Raw genomic sequence first — 19,938 nt, 5'->3', positions numbered from 1 at the left:
CCTTAGCCTATTTTGTGTCAAAGAATTACTTTGACCCACCAGGAAAAATATTCTGAAGACAGCAGAATACAGCAGCTTGAATATCACACCTACCTCTAGACATTCCCTGATTGCTGGGATAATTTTGCTTCTCTTCTCCCTGGTGTGCCATGAATAATCATTTTCCACAAGCACTCTACTACCTCCAGTTTTTAATACCTTTCCCTTCTGCCAAAATTTTGTTTGGATTAACTATTTCTGCTGGTATATTACAATACAGGTCTTGGCTGCTTTCTTGTGGCCAGGTTTTGAGCATGCACACAATGTGCTCTTCCATTTAACAAATTCTGCTGCTGAATACCAGTCCAGTTACTAATTTGTACTTTCATAAAATTAATACATTTCCTTCCAGTTTCTCTGGTACAGTAGAAAATCTCAGATGTTCTCACTGTGTTCTGTCCTCTAACATTACCATTTTCAAACAGTTCTTCTTGAACGGTCTCATACTCATACAGACTTTTCTTCATTTCATCCTCTGATTTTTGCTATTTTATCTGTTTATCTGAATAGCCAGTTAAAGCTTCTTCCATTTTTTCCAGTCCTTTATTATTAGGGTTGATATGCTCATAGGTTCATAGGGTCATAGGTTGGTACTAGGCTATTGGCTCTAGGGCCTATACAAGCCTAGCCATAAAAATTCCCTGGCTATTTCTTCCCACAATATTTACTTCCATGGACCCCTTTCTAGCAGGGCATCTGACATGATCCCCAGGGCGAATTGCCTATCTCCCATCCAATCGTCAAGGTCCCTTTTGAAGAGGGCCAAAGAGGTGCTCTACTTGACATGTATGGGCAGTCTATTCTAGAGTCTGGGGAGTCTCTGGGTCAGGAACCTATCCCTTCATCATGTTTTGTTCATTGTGATGACAAGGTTTAGATCCCTGGAGTGTGTGGCTCTGAGGGATTAGGATTTCTTTAAGTGTAACATGTCCAACAGCTCTGGGTTTAACATGGCCTTGTATCTTAAGCAGATATTGCCTCTGAGTAAAAGATATGCAACAGAGTATAGCTGGAGTATTTTTAGATGGTCAGCATAGGGCATCTGCTTTAGGCCTGTGATTCTTTTAGTGAGATATTTCTGCGGCCTTTCCAGTTGTTGCAGATGTCGTGAGAGGTACAAACAAAACAGGGTGTTCTATTCTATAACGGGTCTAATCAGGGATGAGAACAGTGGGACAATGACCTCCTTTTTTCTGGATGAAAAGCCCTTAGTGATGAGGTGTACCACATAGAAGGATTTCCTGACTGTTGTGCCAATGTGGTGATCGAAGGTGAGACTACTGTCCACCTGTGTCCCTCAGTCTCTTATCACACTTTCGGTGTTTAGTGCACTGCCACCTATGTGGTAATTCACAAGTACATGTTTTTTTTTCCCAAAGGGGAGAACTCAGCACAGCTCCTCGTGGTATCCAGCAGAGTTCCTAGAGCAGCAGAGAAAGGAAAAAGCAACTTTCCAGATTTTAAGTATTTTTTCTTGCATTTTTCGACCATTTGTGTTATTCGACGACTGTTTCTGTCTATTTTATAGTGGTATTACCTGTTTTTCCTGTTTTTATAAGCTTTAATTGTTGGTTGCACTTCTTAGTTTAAGTTTGCTTAAAAGTTAAACTACAGGCTAATACACTCAAGTGTACTAGCTTTTGATAGCATTTAATCGAAAAGCAAAGCATTTATTCTGTTTTCTGTTCTGTCTGTGAAAAAAAACTTGAAAAAAACAAAAAAAATATTCTTGTTCTCCTAACTTTCCTGGCTAGTTTGTTCCAGTGATCAGATTTTGCTGATCCCTGGGCTTTGTCTTGGTTCCTGTACTTCTCCATTTTCTTTGTTTGGTCAGGGGGAAGTTTCTTTACTCACCAGTGGGAGTGGGGAGTATTGAGCTGCCTGTTTGTCCTCAGAGGAGTGGTTTAAGACAGTAACTTGTAGTTCAGTGGCCATTTTGGGTCATTTCCTGCCTTTTCCAGCCCCCTGCTATAAAGCACGCTTTAGCGTGCTTTAGCGCGATTTAGCGCGGAGTTGCCACTAGAGCAGCATCGGGCAGCGCTGGTTTAACAAGGTTAAACTTTTTCTGGCTCCATAAAGTCTGTTCTTCATTTTTCCCTTAGAACTGCTCTACTAGTAACCTAAACAGTATATCCCTTGACTAAAAAGTGCAGCACTTGTTCCTAAAAGTTTTTTTTTTCTCAAAAAAAAAAAAAAAAAAAGCTCAGCACTTGTCACTTCTATATTATACAAAGTCCCTCACTTGTGAAACCCCCCCAGGAGTACCCACTTCCTTACTAAGTCCTCTCTTATTCAGTCTCATACCTAACTTCTTAATTTTTCTAGCATGTCGAAGGGCCAGATGCTGGCGTCCTCTCCTGCCCAGTTGGTGAATCTGGGAATATTGAGGCAATGTTACAATTGCCTCATGTACACAGACAACCCTCTCCTCCTCCCACATAACACAAATACTTGTGAGAGATGCAGCTATTTAGCCAAACTGGAGGCTGAGCTCTCCCAACTCAGGACTGGCAAGACCAGACAGGAGGAGAAGGAAACTACACACACCACAAAAACAGCCTCACATAATGCTACCACACCACTGAATCAAACACATAAACACACAAAGACATATTTGGAGGCTCTGAGTAAAAATTTACCTAAACAGCAGAGGCCTCCAAAGCAGACACCCAAACAACTGCTACCTCAAGACACCCCACAAGCAACACATAAACCACAAAATCAGTGTGCAAAGCAGTCACAGCCCTTAAGGCCAAATACAACACCAAACATACTTGTCATAGGTGACTCCATAGTCAGACACACTGACGTCCCACTCACCAGGCTGAACAAGGAGAGGGTCACAGTAAGCTGCCTATCGGGTGCTAGAATCCGCCACATAACACAAGCACTCGGGTCACTCCACGGCAAGTACAAATATGACACAGTCATTGTCCATGCTGGTGTGAACGACCTGAGATGTACCTCCCTGGACTACATGAAAAGAGACATAGAGGAGCTCTCTGATTATGTAGCCCAGGCAGGTATGACCCTGACCCTGAGCAGTATTCTTCCTTCACCAAGAATGATGCCACAATATAGAGACAAGATGATCAGCTTTAACAATTGGCTTATTGTCTAGTGTCATTCAAAGGGGATCCAGTGTCTGTCTGCCTGGGATGACATGCTTGACAAGCCACGCTGCTTCGCAAGGGATGGCTTGCACCTGTCACCCTTGGGATTCCGGATATTGGCTAAGGCTCTTGCCACCCCCATAGTGCCTTTTTTAGGCAAGGCTCAAATTCTAAACCTACCACCCTAGAAAACAAAAATGGGAAGAAACTGAGGGTAATGCTGCTCAATGCCAGAAGTCTAAATCTCAAAATGCATGCACTCGAGGCCCTTCTCAGTATGGAGAACATTGATGTCTGTGCTGTAACTGAAACCTGGTTCAAGGCTCCTGAGAGCACCCCGGCACTATTAGGTTTTACCTCATATCATGCGTTCCGGCCCCAAAACCCGGACCTCACCACAAAAGGAGGGGGTGTATCCATATTCATAAAGGATACCCACACCTCCAGGTTGATGGCAATGCACGAAGCTTCAGAAACCATCCAGGTGCAACGAACCATAGGCAAAACTGCTCTACAAATTGTAGCATGCTACAGGCCACACTCTCAAACTCAGGAACCCCACACAGCCTTCCTGAAGACACTGGAGGGTATAAATGTATCTGCAAACACCATCATATTGGGTGACTTCAACTACCCGAATATAGACTGGGAACATTACTCAAGCCCTAACTTTCTAGCCCAACAGTTCCTGGAGTTCATAAATTCAAATGCCATGGAACAGCTAGTCACTGTTCCCACGAGAGGAGAAAATATACTAGATCTCATTATCACAAACATGGGGACAAAATGCTCCACACCAGAAGTAAATCCCTCATTGGTGAGATCTGATCATAAACTAATCTCACTGGAAATCCACATCCCGCCCCCACCCCAAACAAAAAAGACCACAGTGAAGAACTTCTCTAAAGCAAACTTCACACTACTCAAGATTGATGTGGTATCCTTCAAGGCCCCTGAGCCAGTGGAAACCACAACCCAAGCTGCGGAAGCCCTTACAAATGCCTTCTATGAACACCTCCAGGACTGCATGGATCAGGCAATCCCAAATAAAACCAAGACTCTTTCCACAAAGGGCAAACGTCCAGTCTGGTGGACCCCAGTCATTAACAAACTTTACAATAAGAGGAGAAAGCTATTACATGATAGAACAAAATCCATAAAAGGGAAGTCACACCTGATCATTATTAGTAAAAAAATACGAGCACTCATAAAATCAACTAAGGCCAATTTTGAGAGAAAAATTGCCATGGAGTCAAAGGACAATCATAAGGCCTTTTTCAGCTATGTTAGGAACCTGGGTGGAAACTCCCAGATATGCTCAGAATTAGTCCAAAATGATACAAAAATCACTGAACCCACAGACATTGCCAACATACTGGCAGACAGGTTCAGTGCAAACTTCACCCCTCACCCCTAAAGGAGAGATAACTATCCCAGCGGAATGTAGCCTCCCAGACATCTCAAATGCGCAGGTGAAAGCTGCTCTCTCTAAAGCTAAAAACACAGCATCAATGGGACCGGATGGTGTCCCCGGCTGTGTGCTACATGAGCTAAATGAGGAATTAAACCCGCACATAAGGCAGCTGTTTAATCTCAGCCTTACCACAGGATACATGCCCAAGGAGTGGCGTATGGCAACTGTGGTCCCACTCCACAAAGGCGGTGCCTCTACGGACCCTGGTAATTACTGCCCCATAAGCTTAACAAGTCTAGTCTGCAAAGCTATGGAGAGAATCATAATGGAGCTCATAAACAAAGATATAGGGGACTTGCAGACATTGGACCCGACCCAGTTTGGCCGTCAAGGGCAGATCATGCCTTTTGAACTTGGTCGACTTCTTAAAACAGTCACCAAGGCCATTGATGAGGGAAAGGCAGTCCATACAGCCTACCTTGACCTTGCAAAGGCTTTCGACACAATACCCCACTCGGGTATTGTAGAAAAACTTACCAGCTTAAATGTAAACCCATATGTCACAAGATGGGTTGCAAACTGGCTTAAGGACAGAACCCACAGGGTTAGAGTTGCTGGCGCTATGTCAGACTCCAAGCCGGTCACAAGTGGTGTCCCACAGGGCTCGGTCCTTGGCCCCCTATTGTTCGGCATCTACTTCTCAGAAGTACAGACCAACATGGGAGGACTTTGGCTGACAAAGTTTGCAGACGACTGCAAATTGGGCGCCATAGTGGAAAGTGCATCGGACACGGATATTCTTCAGAAGGGACTCACGGAATCAGATAGCTGGTGCCAGAGCCATGGCCTGAAGTTAAACACCAAAAAATGTATAGTCATACCCTTCAGGAAAAACAAGGTAACCCCAAGCTACCATATAGGCGGCAATCCACTAAGCACAGAAGAGGTTATCAGGGACCTGGGGACCCAGGTTGACAGTGGCCTTTCTTTTGACACTCACGTTGCTAAAGTGGTTAGAAAGACCTTCTACATTGCCCACCTGATCATGAAGGGATTCACATCCAGATCTAGTGAGGTCATTGTTCCCCTGTACTCTTCACTTATCAAACCAATGATCGAGTACAATGCCCCATTCGGGATGTATCTCACCCGACATCTGCAGCAATTGGAGAGACCCCAAAAGTTCCTCACCAAAAGGATAAAGGGACTCCAAAATCTGTCATATGCTGCCAGATTGAAGAAACTCCAGCTCTATTCAGTCGCATACCGTTTGCTCAGAGGTGACATGTGCCTGACATACAAGGCCATGTCCAACCTGGAATTAATGGACATGCTCCACCTCAAAAAATCCAAATCCACCAAAACCACTAGAGCAAGCAACTTAAACTTTAGCACGGATATAAATAGGATGTGCTGGAGGGATAGATTTATCACTCAGAGACTCCCTATGCTGTGGAATAAAATCCCGGTCCATGTGAGGCAGAGCACCTCGCTGGCTCTGTTCAAGAGAAATCTTGACTTGTGGATGGGAGATCATAGGTTTACACCGGGAATCATCTCTGTTTCACTGCTGGACAGAGGCACAACAAACTAATGGGCACAGTATTTTTTCATATAAGGGGTGGCGTAAGCCACAAAAGTTTGGGCTAGGCTTATAAATGCCTTAGGGCAGATAGCCTAGTATAAACCTATGAACCTATTTCTTGGCATTGAGCTTGAGCCCATGGCTCTGGCACCAAGCATCTGTTTCTGTAAGGCCCTTTTGTAGAATTTCCACATAATTTGGGGATTCAATAATGGCTCCCAGTTTGCAGTCATCTGCAAGCTTTGTTAGCCAGAGTCCCTTAGTGTTGGCCTGTACTTCAGAGAAGTAGATGCCAAATGAGAGCAGTCCCAGGACTGAACCCCGAGAAACTTCACTTGTCAATTGTCTGGAGCTGGATTTGGAATCAGCTACTTTTACAGTGTGGGTACTGACAGTAAGCCAGTTGGCAATCTATCAAGTGATGTAGGGATTAATGGCAAGCTTAGTAAGTTTATCTACGATTCCAGGGTGGGGTATGGTGTTGAAGGCCTTGGCGAGGTCTAGATAGGCTGTGTGGACCACCTTACCCTCATCCACAGTTCTGGAGACTGATTTGAAGAAGTCAATCAGGTTCAGGAGACAAGATCTGCCCTTCACAAACCAAAACTGGGTGGGGTCCAGTGTTTGAAGGTTGCCAGTGTCTTTGTTTATAAGTTCCATGATAATACATTCCATGGTCTTGCAGATCAGGCCCGTCAGACTGAAGGGGGGTAGCTCCCAGGTGGATCCCCCCTTGTGAAGTGGGATAACTGTAGCTGTGCGCCACTCAGTGGGCACAAAGTCTGAGGTGAGGCTGTGATTAAACATGACACTTAGGTGAGTTGTCAGTTCATTTTGTAGTTCATGCAGTACACAGCCCAGAATGTTGTCTGGTTCCATGGATGCTGTAGCCTTAGCTTTGGAGAGTCCAGATTTTACCTGTGTGGCCATTATAACCAGAATTTGGTAATCTTTCGGTATTGAGATGGGCCCTTTAGGGGGTGAGAGAGGGTGAAGTTGGCACTAAATCGATCTGCCAGGATATTGGCAATATCCTTGGGATCAGTAGGGATCAGTATATTTAATGCCATTCTGTTGTAGCTCAGAGCAGATCTGAGCATTGCCATTTAGATTCTTGGCATAGCTACAGAATGCCTTGCGGCTGTCTTTGGAATCTTTGGAAATTTTATTTTCGTAACTGCATTTGGATGATTTTATGAGGGATCTCAGCTTCTTACTGAGGCTGGTAAGGGAGTTTTTTGCATCCTGGGATTTTCCTCTTTTCTGCAACAGTTTCTTCCTTTTGTTGTAGTTTGTTTATGGCAGGGGACCACCAGATTGGCTTCCTTTTTTTGGAGGAGAGTGTCTTGGTTCTATTTGGGATGGCACAATTCATGCATGAGTGGATGTGCTCATACAGTGCCTTAGTGTAGAATTCAGCAGTCGAACTTTCATTTCCTGTCTGCATGGGTGTCATGACGTTTGTCACTTCTGACTTGAGTAGTATGAAGTTGGCTTTGGAGAGGTTTTTTACAGAGGTTTCCCTACTGGGGGGTGGGGGAGGGATGTGGATGTCAAGGGTGATTAGCTTATGGCCAGACCTGACCAATGAGGGGGTGACCATAGGTGTGGACCATCGATTTCCCATGTTGGTAATGACCAGATCTAGGAAATTGGAGCCCCTGGTGGGGCTATGGATTAGTTGATCCAGGGCACTGGAATTTATGAATTCCAAGAACCACTGGGCAAAGGTGTTGGTACACGAGTAGTTTTCCCAGTTAATGGCAGGGTAGTTGAAATCATCCAGTTTTAGGGTGTTTGGTTGTATCTTAATATTTTCCAGTATGTTTAGAAAGGTGTAGTGAGAATCCTGGGGCATGGTGGGGGATCTGTAGCAAGCTACAATTTGGATTGCAGCCTTACCTAGTGTTAGTTGCACCTGGAGAATTTCAGATGCATTGTGTTGGGCAGCTAGCCTGGTAGTGTAAATATCCTTGGTGAATATGGACACTCCTCCACCTTTAGTGTTTCAGTCCTGGTTTGCTGACCGAAAAGTGTGATAAGAGTTGTAGCATGGTATTGCAGGGGTGCTCTATGGAGCCTTGAACCAGGTCTCAGTTACTGCACAGATATCAATGTTCTCCATTTTTAGGAGTGCCTCGAGAGAGTGCATTTTGAGGTTTAGACTTCTAGCATTGAGTAGCATTACCTTCACATTTTGCATGCTTGTACCTGTTACTGTGGTGGTTTTGTCCTTTGAACTTTGCCTAAAAAAGCACTATAGGGGTGGCAAGAGCCTTAGTCAGTAACCTAAATCCCAGAGGTGACAGGTGCAGACCATCTCTGGCAAAGCATCGTGGTTTGTAGATCATATCATCCCAGGCAGACCTTTGAATGACACCAAAAGCTTAGCCAATTTCTGAAGTCAATCATTTTGTCCTTATACTGTGGTATCATTCTGGGCAAAGGCAAGATGCTACTCAGGGCTAGGGTCATACCTGCCTGGGCCACATGATCCGAGAGCTCTTTCATGTTTCTTTTCATGTAGTCCAGTGAGGTACATCTCAAGTCATTAACTCCAACATGGACAATGACAGAGTCATATTTGTACTTGTTGTGGAGTGACTTGAGTGCATGCGTGATGTGGCGGATCCTGGCACCCGAAAGGCTGCTGACTGTAATTTTCTCCTTGTTCATCCTGGTGAGTGGGACATCAGTGTGTCTGACTATAGAGTCACCTATAAGTAAAAAGATAGCAGATACTTCCTAAAATAGAAATTTATTAAACATTAAAAATGGTAAAGCGATTTTCATCTACTCAATAGCAGACTTCATCAGACCACCATTTAATACAGAAAATCCTTTAAATACTAGTGTACACCAAGTTACCACCCCCAATCACAACTTCAAAAGGAAATGATGTAAGCATGCTGTTAGAACAAAAAATTGTTAAACATAAATTATGCTAAAATATATCATTTTTGACAAATGCATATAAAAATGAATGAATGAATGAATATAAAATCTTATTCTTCTTTCTGCTTTTCCCAGTTAGAGGTCACCACAGCAGATCATCTGTCTGCTCATGATTGGCAGAGGAGTTTTACGGTGTTGAGTTGCCAGCCCGGCGCCCAACCTTCCACAGAAGGCACACACATGCACACACTCACACCTAGGGCCAATTTAGAGTGTCCAATCCACCTACTGCATGTCTTTGGGATGTGGGAGGAAACCGGAGCACACAGAGGAAACCCACACGACCACAGAGAGGACATGCAGACTCCACACAGAAGGCACCCCATCCGAGAATCAAACTGGAGAACCTCTTGCTGTAAGGCGGCAACTCTAACTGCTGCACCACTGTGGCCCTATGCTTCTTAAAAAGTGAAGCTGGACTTTTTAATAAGCATAGGTTATATATTCATTCATTTTTATATGTTGTTGTTGTTGTTGTGTCTTTCGGCTTTTCCCGGTTAGGGGTCGCCACAGTGGAACTCTGGTCTGCTAATGATTGGCAGTTGATTTTTACATACCGAGTTGCCAGCCCTGATGCACAACCTTCAACGAAGGAATGCCCATTCACGCATGTCTCCACGCAGAAGATGCTCTAGCTGAGAGTCGAACCAGACGCGTCTTACTGTGAGGAGACTATATGTATTTGTCAAAAATTATATATTTTTAGCATAATGCATGTTTAACAATTTTTTGTACTAACCACATGCTTACATCATTTCCTTTTGAAGTTGTGACTGGGGGCGGTAATTGTTGATGTACACTAGTATTAAAAGGATTCTCTGTATTAAATGGTGGTCTGATGAAGTCTACTACTGAGGAGATGAAAAGCGCTTTACTATTTTTAATGTTTAATACATTTCTGTTTAAGGAAGTATCTGCTGTCTTTTCGCTTATTTGTTTTTTGAGAGTTTGTTTTTGCAAAGTTTCTAGTGGTTTTGGTTTTCAGCGATGGATAGTGGAACATCTACTTCCCCAGTTTTATTTTCACAAGAAGAACAGGGGCGTGATACTACAGAATTACTTAGACTGATACATTCATTGACACAACCTGTGGATTTACTGGCAAGCATTATGGAGAACATCAGAAATAATGCAGTTCTGCTTTGTAACCAGCAGATGACAGCAATGTCATTCCCAGCTGGGCAGCAGCAAGTTCTTCCTGCTGCCAGTGCAGGTAATGGAGTTTATGAAGGAAATAATGCTAATGTCGGGGGTTTGACATCTTTTTCAACTGTTTCTTCTCCCAATGGATCAAATTCATCAATGCAACAGCATGAGGGTAACTAGGGACTTAATCCACGTAATAATGGTTCCCAAAGAGTACAGAATGCAAATGCAGTCATGCAGACACTGCCAGGTATGAACTTTCAAACACACCAAATACATAACCTTAATGGTGGTAACATGTCTAGTTCTAGCAGTATTAATTGGAAACCTCCTATACTGAATTACTGGTTAGTAAATTGAAGTCTGGGACAAGAAGTAGCTACACAAGTAGCTGGAGGGAATAATGCAAAAAATAAATTGGAAGAACTGGATAGGAAACTGTATAAAATGAAGAAGTTGCAATGTGAAAATGTTTATTTGAAGGACTGTATTACAAATGGGGTGGTTCCAAAAGGACTTAGAGTATGACGTTATCCAGCAGGTCTAACTGAGAACTCAGCCCTGCACAATAATTTAATAGCCATGCTTGATAGGCATGGCTTTGAATTATTAGAACTGCTCATTAAGTATTGTTGTTGACTGAGTGTAACTCATTGCAAGCACAATTGTTGTCGGAAGCTGACTATGATAGGTACAAGTACGAGCATCAGCATATTTTCACTAGTATTGAGAACAATATTGTGGAATTAAAAAGAAAGAAAAATAAAAAGTTGGCTAGAGACAAGCATCAATACAGTCAAAATGTTGCCTATCCAAAACCCCCAAGTGTTTATAATAACAGTAATAATGGTGAACATTTGCAGTTTAATAATAATAATGGAGCAGTGTTTGAAGAAAATGAGCAACAAAATGAAAGTGATTTGCGTAATGATGATGACTATAAACAACAATTTCCACCTTTAAGGCAGTCCGAAAGGATCAGGAATAAGAACTATAATTATGGTTTCGTCTTTAATTCGACTTCATCAGAACACAACTGATACAAACAAACACCAACTTTAAATACACACCTACAAATGACATCATCAATTGTCAATTTGTCAATTATGTAATTAAATAGTGATTAATTCATAAATAGGCCAGCATACGAAGTTAAGAACCAGACTTCACTAAAAACATGTTTGCAAAACCTGAATCAAACATCAACCTAACAAAACTTAAACACCACAATACTTAGTAACCATTAATATGAACCGAACACTACTATTATTAAAATAATGTGAATAACATTATTAATACACACAAAACTGTACCTATTAACAATAAAAATAAATGTAAAAGTAAAAATGAAAATAAAAGTAAACAAATAAAAAATAAAAATGTTCAACCCAAGATGTTTTTCAATTTTAAAATAGGCATAAGACTAATACAGTCATTAATGCCTGGCTGTTCTAAAGCATTAAGCTTCAACTGCCATTTCATTTCAGCTATATCTAGGTGCACATCTAGTGTCTTTCCATACCTATCTACCATAATCTGCTGGATGACACTGAACTTGAAACAATGCCCACTATTGGTGTCAATATGCCTGTAAAGAGCATTTGTTTTTTTCTTCAGTCTGATGTCTGACTGGTGCTCAATAATCCGCTCCCTTAATGCCCTACAGGTCTTCCCAATGTAAAAGGCCGGACATTGCTTACATAATGCCACATACACAACATCTTTTATATTTTATTACAACTTATTCCTTTGATGCCCCTTATATTGTTGACATTGTTATCAACAATTGGAAGTTATTGAATTTGGACCAATTGTTTAGTGGCAAGTTGGGGAGACCCCCGAAATGTGTTTTTAGGAAAGGTCGATCCTTCAAGCAACTATTGGAAAGGAATGACATTTCAGATGTTGGAACACATAGGAGTAAGGGTAATTTCAGGTGTGGTAGGTGTAGTGTTTGCCATTTGATTAATGTGACTGGTGCGGAGTTTAAGGTTGCTGGTGTTACGGTTAGACCAGGGGCTCATTTTGATTGTTATAGTACGAGTGTTGTGTATGCGGCATTATGTAAGCAATGTCCAGCCTTTTACATTGGGAAGACCTGTAGGGCATTAAGGGAGCGGATTATTGAGCACCAGTCAGACATCAGACTGAAGAAAAAAACAAATGCTCTTTACAGGCATATTGACACCAATAGTGGGCATTGTTTCAAGTTCAGTGTCATCCAGCAGATTATGGTAGATAGGTATGGAAAGACACTAGATGTGCACCTAGATATAGCTGAAATGAAATGGCAGTTGAAGCTTAATGCTTTAGAACAGCCAGGCATTAATGACTGTATTAGTCTTATGCCTATTTTAAAATTGAAAAACATCTTGGGTTGAACATTTTTATTTTTTATTTGTTTACTTTTATTTTCATTTTTACTTTTACATTTATTTTTATTGTTAATAGGTACAGTTTTGTGTGTATTAATAATGTTATTCACATTATTTTAATAATAGTAGTGTTCGGTTCATATTGATGGTTACTAAGTATTGTGGTGTTTAAGTTTTGTTAGGTTGATGTTTGATTCAGGTTTTGCAAACATGTTTTTAGTGAAGTCTGGTTCTTAACTTCGTATGCTGGCCTATTTATGAATTAATCACTATTTAATTACATAATTGACAAATTGACAATTGATGATGTCATTTGTAGGTGTGTATTTAAAGTTGGTGTTTGTTTGTATCAGTTGTGTTCTGATGAAGTCGAATTAAAGACGAAACCTAGGTCAACTCGTGGTGCTTGGTTCATTTTTCCAGTTGTTGCTTCCTGGAGTCCTTTTGTTCGGGTTTTTTTTGTGGTTGGTTGTTGCATTCTAACTATAATTATGGTAACAATCGTGGTAATGGTCCCAATCAGGATTTTTATACCCCTTCCAGAAGGAATCAGAGGAGGGTGGGGCGCAACGGGGACGCGGACGATACCTGAGGAATGATTATTAACTGAATGTACTGGTCAACTGAGTTCTATTGAAACTAATGGTATCTCAGATGAAGTTGGACAACAAAAACCTATGATTATTTCTAATGAGGCACATGATTTTAAAATTTATAATTTTTCTTGTACATTTTTTGATCAGGAGATGGCTGCTTTCTTAAGCAAAGGATTGACTTTTGTTCCTGCTTCTGAGGCATGTAAAGCTACGGTACTCATGGATTTTAAACTATTTCTTAGGAAACTCAATTTTAGAATTATGTTTGCTGAAAATCACAACCATTCTGATATGCAGTTGCATACCATCAGTACTTTTAATCCACAATTACATCCGGCTTTAATTATGTATGAAAAGGCTTGTGAAAGTGATATTAGACATCTGTTAAGCAATAAGCATGTCCCTTTGAAGGACAATTTGAGTTCTAATGAAAGGGAATTACTTGTATTTTTAATGCAACAGAATATTAGAATCATGAAGCCGGTTAAGGTGGTAATGGATGTTTTTGATTATAATGATAAAATAACGCAGATACTTAACACAGCCACATATGAAGAAGTTAGCAGAAATGTACTTAATGTAGCATATAAGAAGATTGAAGTATTTCTTAATGACTTGTTTTTTGAAAATAGAATCGACATTGACACCTATAATTATTTACACATTATTGCACTTACCATTCCTTGTATTTTTGGCTCACCTAAGATACATAAAGATATAAACAATCCACCACAAAGACCAATAGTGGACGGGCGCAACTCCATAACGTATGCATGTGCCACATTTTTAGATTGTAAATTGAAAGGTTACTTGGATGGTCAAAACCAAATCTGTACAGATTCTTGGCATTTTCTCAGCCTTATTAATGCAGTTGAATAATCTGCGGTGGTGGTGCTGCGGTAGCATTGTCGCCTCCCAGTAAGATGCTGTCCAGTTCGATTCTCAGCTAGAGCGTCTTCTGTGTGGAGACATGCAAGAATGGGCGTACCTTCATTGAAGGTTGTGCGTCAGGGCTGGTAACTCGGCACGTAAAAATCAACTACCAATCATTAGCGGACCGGAGTTCCACTGTGGCGACCCCTAACCGGGAAAAGCCGAAAGACACAACAACATTAATGCAGTTGAATATGCAGAGGATGTTCTATTTTTAACAATATATGTAAAAGATCTTTTCTCTTTGATTCCCCAGCAGGAACGTGTAAATATGATAGAAGAGTTTCTGTTTGAACAAGGAGTACCACAAATTGACATTAACTTATATGTCGATTTATTTGAAGTGGTTTTGACCAACAACTGTATTATGTTCAACAATCATTATTATTTACAAAAGGTAGGAGTTGCTATGGGTTCACCCTGTGGGACCATTTTTTCCAACTTGGTAATGGCCCAATGGGAACAGAAGCACATATTTAATAGTGCATATGAACAGTATATTGTCCTATATTTGCGATATTTGTGTATTTTTATTTTATGAAGGGGTGAGCAGCAGCAGCAGGTGGATGATTTTATTGAATATATCAATAATACAACTCAATTTTTGAGGCTTATGTACAATGTTGATGGACAGGAGAATAATTACGTGGATGTGAATCTGAGAAAGGACAAGGTCAACAGGAGGTTTGTAGCAAAAATTCACAGAAAACCCACCTATTCGAATAGCTTTCTTCATTATACAAGCTCCCATCCTGTTATTAACAAAAGATCGATTATAAAAGACCAATTGGTGCATGCCACAAGGATGGTTAGCTTACATAATGAATTTCTTGATAAGTGTAGAATCTTATAAACATGTTTTTGAGTAGGGGCTACCCAGAGGACTTGCTGAATGAATTGTTTCTCGAAGTAAAACAAAAAAGAGAAAATGGTTATTTTGTACCTATTCTCAATAGCGATGGATTATTAGTGGAAATGACAGGGCTAATCAAAACATGAGAATTGATTATGTTAAAGCCTTTATAACTACATTTAATGTGCATTTTTTTTAATTAAATCAATAATTTTTAAAAATCGGAGACTTTTGGATGAGGAATCAATTATTACCAATAAATTTCAGAATGGTATTAAAATGATTGCAAGGAAGGGTAGGAATATAAAACATCTCATTGAACGATGTTACAGGAAAGAAAAAGGTGGGGGTATGAAAAAATGTGGCATGTGCACTTTTTGTAAGTATATGTATCAAGGTGGACAGGTTGCAATTAATGGTAAAAAGTATTATATTCATCAGAAATTGAATTGCAAATCAAAAGGGGTGGTATACGTAGCTAACTGTAAAAAATGTTCTGTGTATTATGTAGGAAAACACACAAGAATGCTAAAAGAAAGGGTTTATGAACATTTGTATGCCATAAGGAGGGGGAATTTAGCTAATGCTTTAGCAAAACATACACAGGCATATGTTGAACATAATTTCAATTTTTGTGCCATTCAGCAGATTTATGAGCAACCAAGGGGTGGACCCTGGAGTTTAATTTTAGAAAAAGCTGAATTAAGCTGACAATTATTATTACAATCGTACTATAAACCAAGTCTTAATGAACAATGTGCCATTAACAGTCTTTTAAGGTTAAAAGCTTTGAGTAGATGAACTACTAATTAATAATTAACTTCACTTTTTAATAAGCATAGGTTTTATATTCATTCATTTTTATATGTATTTGTAAAAACTTATATATTTTTAGCATAATGTATGTTTCACAATTTTTTGTACTAACAGCATGCTTACATCATTTCCTTTTGAAGTTGTGATTGGGGGCGGTAACTGTTGGTGTACACTAGTATTTAAAGGATTCTCTGTAGTAAATGGTGGTCTGATGAAGTCTGCTATTGAGTAGATGAAAAGCTCTTTACCATTTTTAATGTTTAATAGATTTCTGTTTTAGGAAGTATCTGCTATCTTTTTGCTTATTTGTTTTTTGAGAGTTTGTTCTTTTTGCAAAGTTTATAGAGTCACCTATGACTAAAGTGTTGGGTATGTTATCTTGCCTTAGGGACTGTTGTTGGGTGGCACACTGGTGTTGTGAGCTATGTGACACTTTGGTTGTGATTGGTGTTTGTTTGTGTTTCAGCTTCAGAGGTCCTTGTTGCTTAGGCAGGTTATTGTTAAGGGCCTCCACATATGAGGGTTTTGTGTTGCTATGTGAGGGTGTTGCTGGAGTGGGTTTAAAAGGGCTATGTGTTGCTTAAGGTGTAGTGCAGGTGTTAATCTTCTCCTCTTGACTGTCTAGCACAATCTTGGGTGGAGAGAGCTTTACTTCCAGTTTGGCTATGCAAGTACATATCTCGCAGGTTGTAGTGTTGGGTGGTAGGAGGAGAGGGTTGCCTGTGTACATGAGGCAATTGCTGCATTGCCCCAGTATGCCCAGATTCATTTTAATCAGCTCTGAGCATACGTGACTTATGAAAACCTCTAAAATAATGGAAGCCATCTCTTGTACAAATGTTAGCGCTTAAACTGCATTTTGCTGAACAGCTGCAGAATTCTTCCTGGTCAGTGTGTTTTCTCTTCATTTTATTAAGTTGATTTTTCTTTCAGGCTCTCTAAGTTTCTTCTTTGCTGGCATCCAGGCAATGTACTTAACTAGACAGTAACTGAATTTTACTAAAACAGGCAGAATTACTGGCTCTTAGCTATCTGTTTTTTTTTTTTTTTTTTTCACACTGGGAGAGTTGAAATTAAGCTGTTGATCAGTGTGTAGCCATCATGGAAAGACCCAAGATTACTAATACTATTATTATTATTATTATTATTATTATTATTATAATTATTAATAATAATTTTCAGGAAGTACAATTTTTTTTTACTGCAACAAGGTACAAGAGTAAACTGGACAAGGGACTTCAACAGTTCAGAGCAGGTGCAAGAAGTGATTGAACGCCTATTATGGGCAAAAGGTGATGTATAAGTGATTTCAGAAAATGTCCATGTTTTTTGGGCTCCTATCTTCTCATAACCATCAATCCCATCCTCACTCACCCAATTGTCTGGACTTCCTGACATCCCAACAAATTGAGCATGGAGACAGGAGTTGTGGACTGAAAATTTTCCAAAGATTTTACCAGGTTTCATGTTTCAATTTAGTTTACTTCAGAGAAGCATGGTGTGTTTCATGTTGTGTTTGTTTAATGTAAGATAATAAATAAATATATTATTTTATTTTAATACACTGCAAGAGCATGCATTCCTGACAGCTAATATGAAAACATCTTAAGTTCAAGATGCCAGAGAGTGGAAGGAGGTTGGGGAGGGGTGGTAGATGGTATTATTAGCTGGGGGGCTTCACCAAAATGTTCAAATTAGACCCCACAGTTTGAATTTACATTCTGATCATTAGCTGAAGGGATTTATTACATGTACTGTAATATAACAGTCCACGAAGGCTGTATCACTGCTTTGCTCCAACCAAGTAGGTGGCTCTGAAGGGTGGCTGGCTGAATGTTGCATGTGTTTTTTTTAGGGTTTCTTCCACATGCACTCTACTTATCCTCTCATCTCACCCCTCCATTCCCCCTCACACCTCTCTTCTAATATCAGTTTGGATCAAGTCCTTTTGGTAATCTCCAGAATTGAAAACATTACTTTCATGGGTCCTGATAATATCTCTGGACTCCTGCTGAGAAGCATAATGTTCCACTTAGCAAAACTCCTTCATCAACTCTTCAACATGAGTCTCTCTATTGGTTATGTCCCCAGGGTGTGGAGAATGGTAGTTATGGTGGACATGCATAAAGATAGTCCCACTTTCAACCCTGGGAATTACAGGCATATTTGTCTCTCCAGTATTATTTGCAAGGCTATGGAATATATTATAGCTGAACTAATAAACAATGATAGATACATAATCTTGTATCACTGGATATACAACAGGTCAGCTTTGTAAAGGGCAAATCATGCTGTGTTCTTTGAAATGATTACTAAGTCCATGTATAAGGAGAATACAGTCCACATTGCTTATTTAGATATTGCAGAGAATGTTCACACTTTCATCCATTATGGGATCATTGGCAAACTCTCCCAGTTCAACATTAACTCATACATAGTTGGCTGGCTTGGTAATTTGCAATCTGACAGAACTCCTACAATGAAGGTCAGGAGTATTTATTCTAGACAGAAAAATGTCACCAGTAGTGTCCCACATGGCTCTGTCCTAAACCCTCCTCTTAGGTGTATTTTTCTGTGATGTAAAATCCAATTCCAAGGTACCTTGGCCAACCAAATTTGCTTGTGATTGCAAACTGGGAGCATTTATCAAATCCATTTTGATGCTCAAATTCTCCAACAAGGGTGGGACCAATCAAATGCTTTGTGTATTAATAATGGACTTAACTGTCAACACCATGAAATATAGGATAGTTTCTTGTGGTAATCTAATATCATTATGTTTACTATTTAGATAATATTCCACTAAAATTTGACATATTCATCAGCACAGTCACCAGGGACTTGGTATGTATATTGATAACAGACTCTCCTTTGATGACCACGTTTGTGTGGTGGTTAGAAAATCCTTCTACTTTGCACAGCTTATCCTTCAGGGCATCTCTTCAAGGTCCAAAGAATTTACAGCCCCACTTTATTTGACCCTTATTAAGCCCATCATTGAATATAATGCACTCTTCTGCATGTACCTCAGCAAGCACCTAAACCAGCTGGACAGACCTCTTGTTTCCTTGCCAAAAAGATCTCAGGTATCAGTATCCTTAGTTTCTCTGATTGACTCAAAGATCTGTCACTCTACTCAGTGTTGCACAGACTCCTGAGGGGGTGATCTCTGCTTTCTGTGCTATAAATGACCCAGCACTCTTTGAACTCCTTCACCTAACTAGGGCAAATGGTAAAGCAAACACATGTTCTAGAGACCTTAACCTATATGATTGTGTCAACAAGAACAGATTGCATCACATATACCTAATACAACATACACCCCATTTCTAGGACAGGATGTTCTTACCTATCAAGCAAGGTACTTCCCTGGTGACCTTTAAAACCAGTCTGGATGACTAAGTGATGGGTGATGGCAAATTTTCACCAGGAATATCTGGAGAAAGTCTACTTAATGGGGAACACAGTCTTCCACCAGTATTAAGTGATGTGTCTGAGCTTCTCGACAGTCTGGTTTGGACATAAGCCTAGTAAGAATCCATGAACCTAATAGTAAACTGCAAGATTAACATGTTTTATGTTATCATGCACTTTCTTTATGATATGAAGTCTGAAACTTAAATGTGTATCATTCTTTAGTGAATTCAGTCCTCAGTGATTTGCCAGAAACTTAGAAGTTTTATGAGGAACAGATGAAAATATGATGCAAAAATATGGACATTCTGTGAAAATATGGACAGTTGAGAGGTATGAGTACTGCACTTACAGAAATAAATTGAATCTATAAATGCAAAAATAGTAAAACAGCTAATGGTATCAGCGTATTTTGATTTTAATTTGTTCCTTTATCGACATTTATGGAGATAACATGCCTATACTTTGACACAGCCATATCAAGATTGTTAGTATATCACTGATTGCAATTTCAAGTGTTATGTCTAATAAGTATTTTTAATCTGATGTTCAGTTTATGTACAACATTTTTTTTTGTTACATTTCATTCTTGTAACATTTTTGTTCCATTCTAATGATTTTCTGTATAGCAGCATATCTCCCCAGGCCTGCAATGAAAATGGGTACTTTGACCTAGTTGGACTTTCACTATAAACAAAT

At 40.0% G+C, this 19,938-nt stretch overlaps 1 protein-coding gene across 1 annotated transcript in view; it reads right to left on the bottom strand.

The window, feature by feature from the left end:
• Window positions 1–19,938, bottom strand: part of LOC122788017 — a 314,760-nt gene that overhangs the window by 200,873 nt on the left and 93,949 nt on the right. The window lies entirely within an intron of this gene.

The sequence above is a fragment of the Protopterus annectens genome, chromosome 13.part0 (genome assembly GCF_019279795.1).
Source record: "Protopterus annectens isolate FY-2018-M chromosome 13.part0, PAN1.0, whole genome shotgun sequence".
NCBI classification, from domain to species: domain Eukaryota; kingdom Metazoa; phylum Chordata; order Ceratodontiformes; family Protopteridae; genus Protopterus; species Protopterus annectens.
This window is presented reverse-complemented; position numbering and strand designations above follow the sequence as displayed.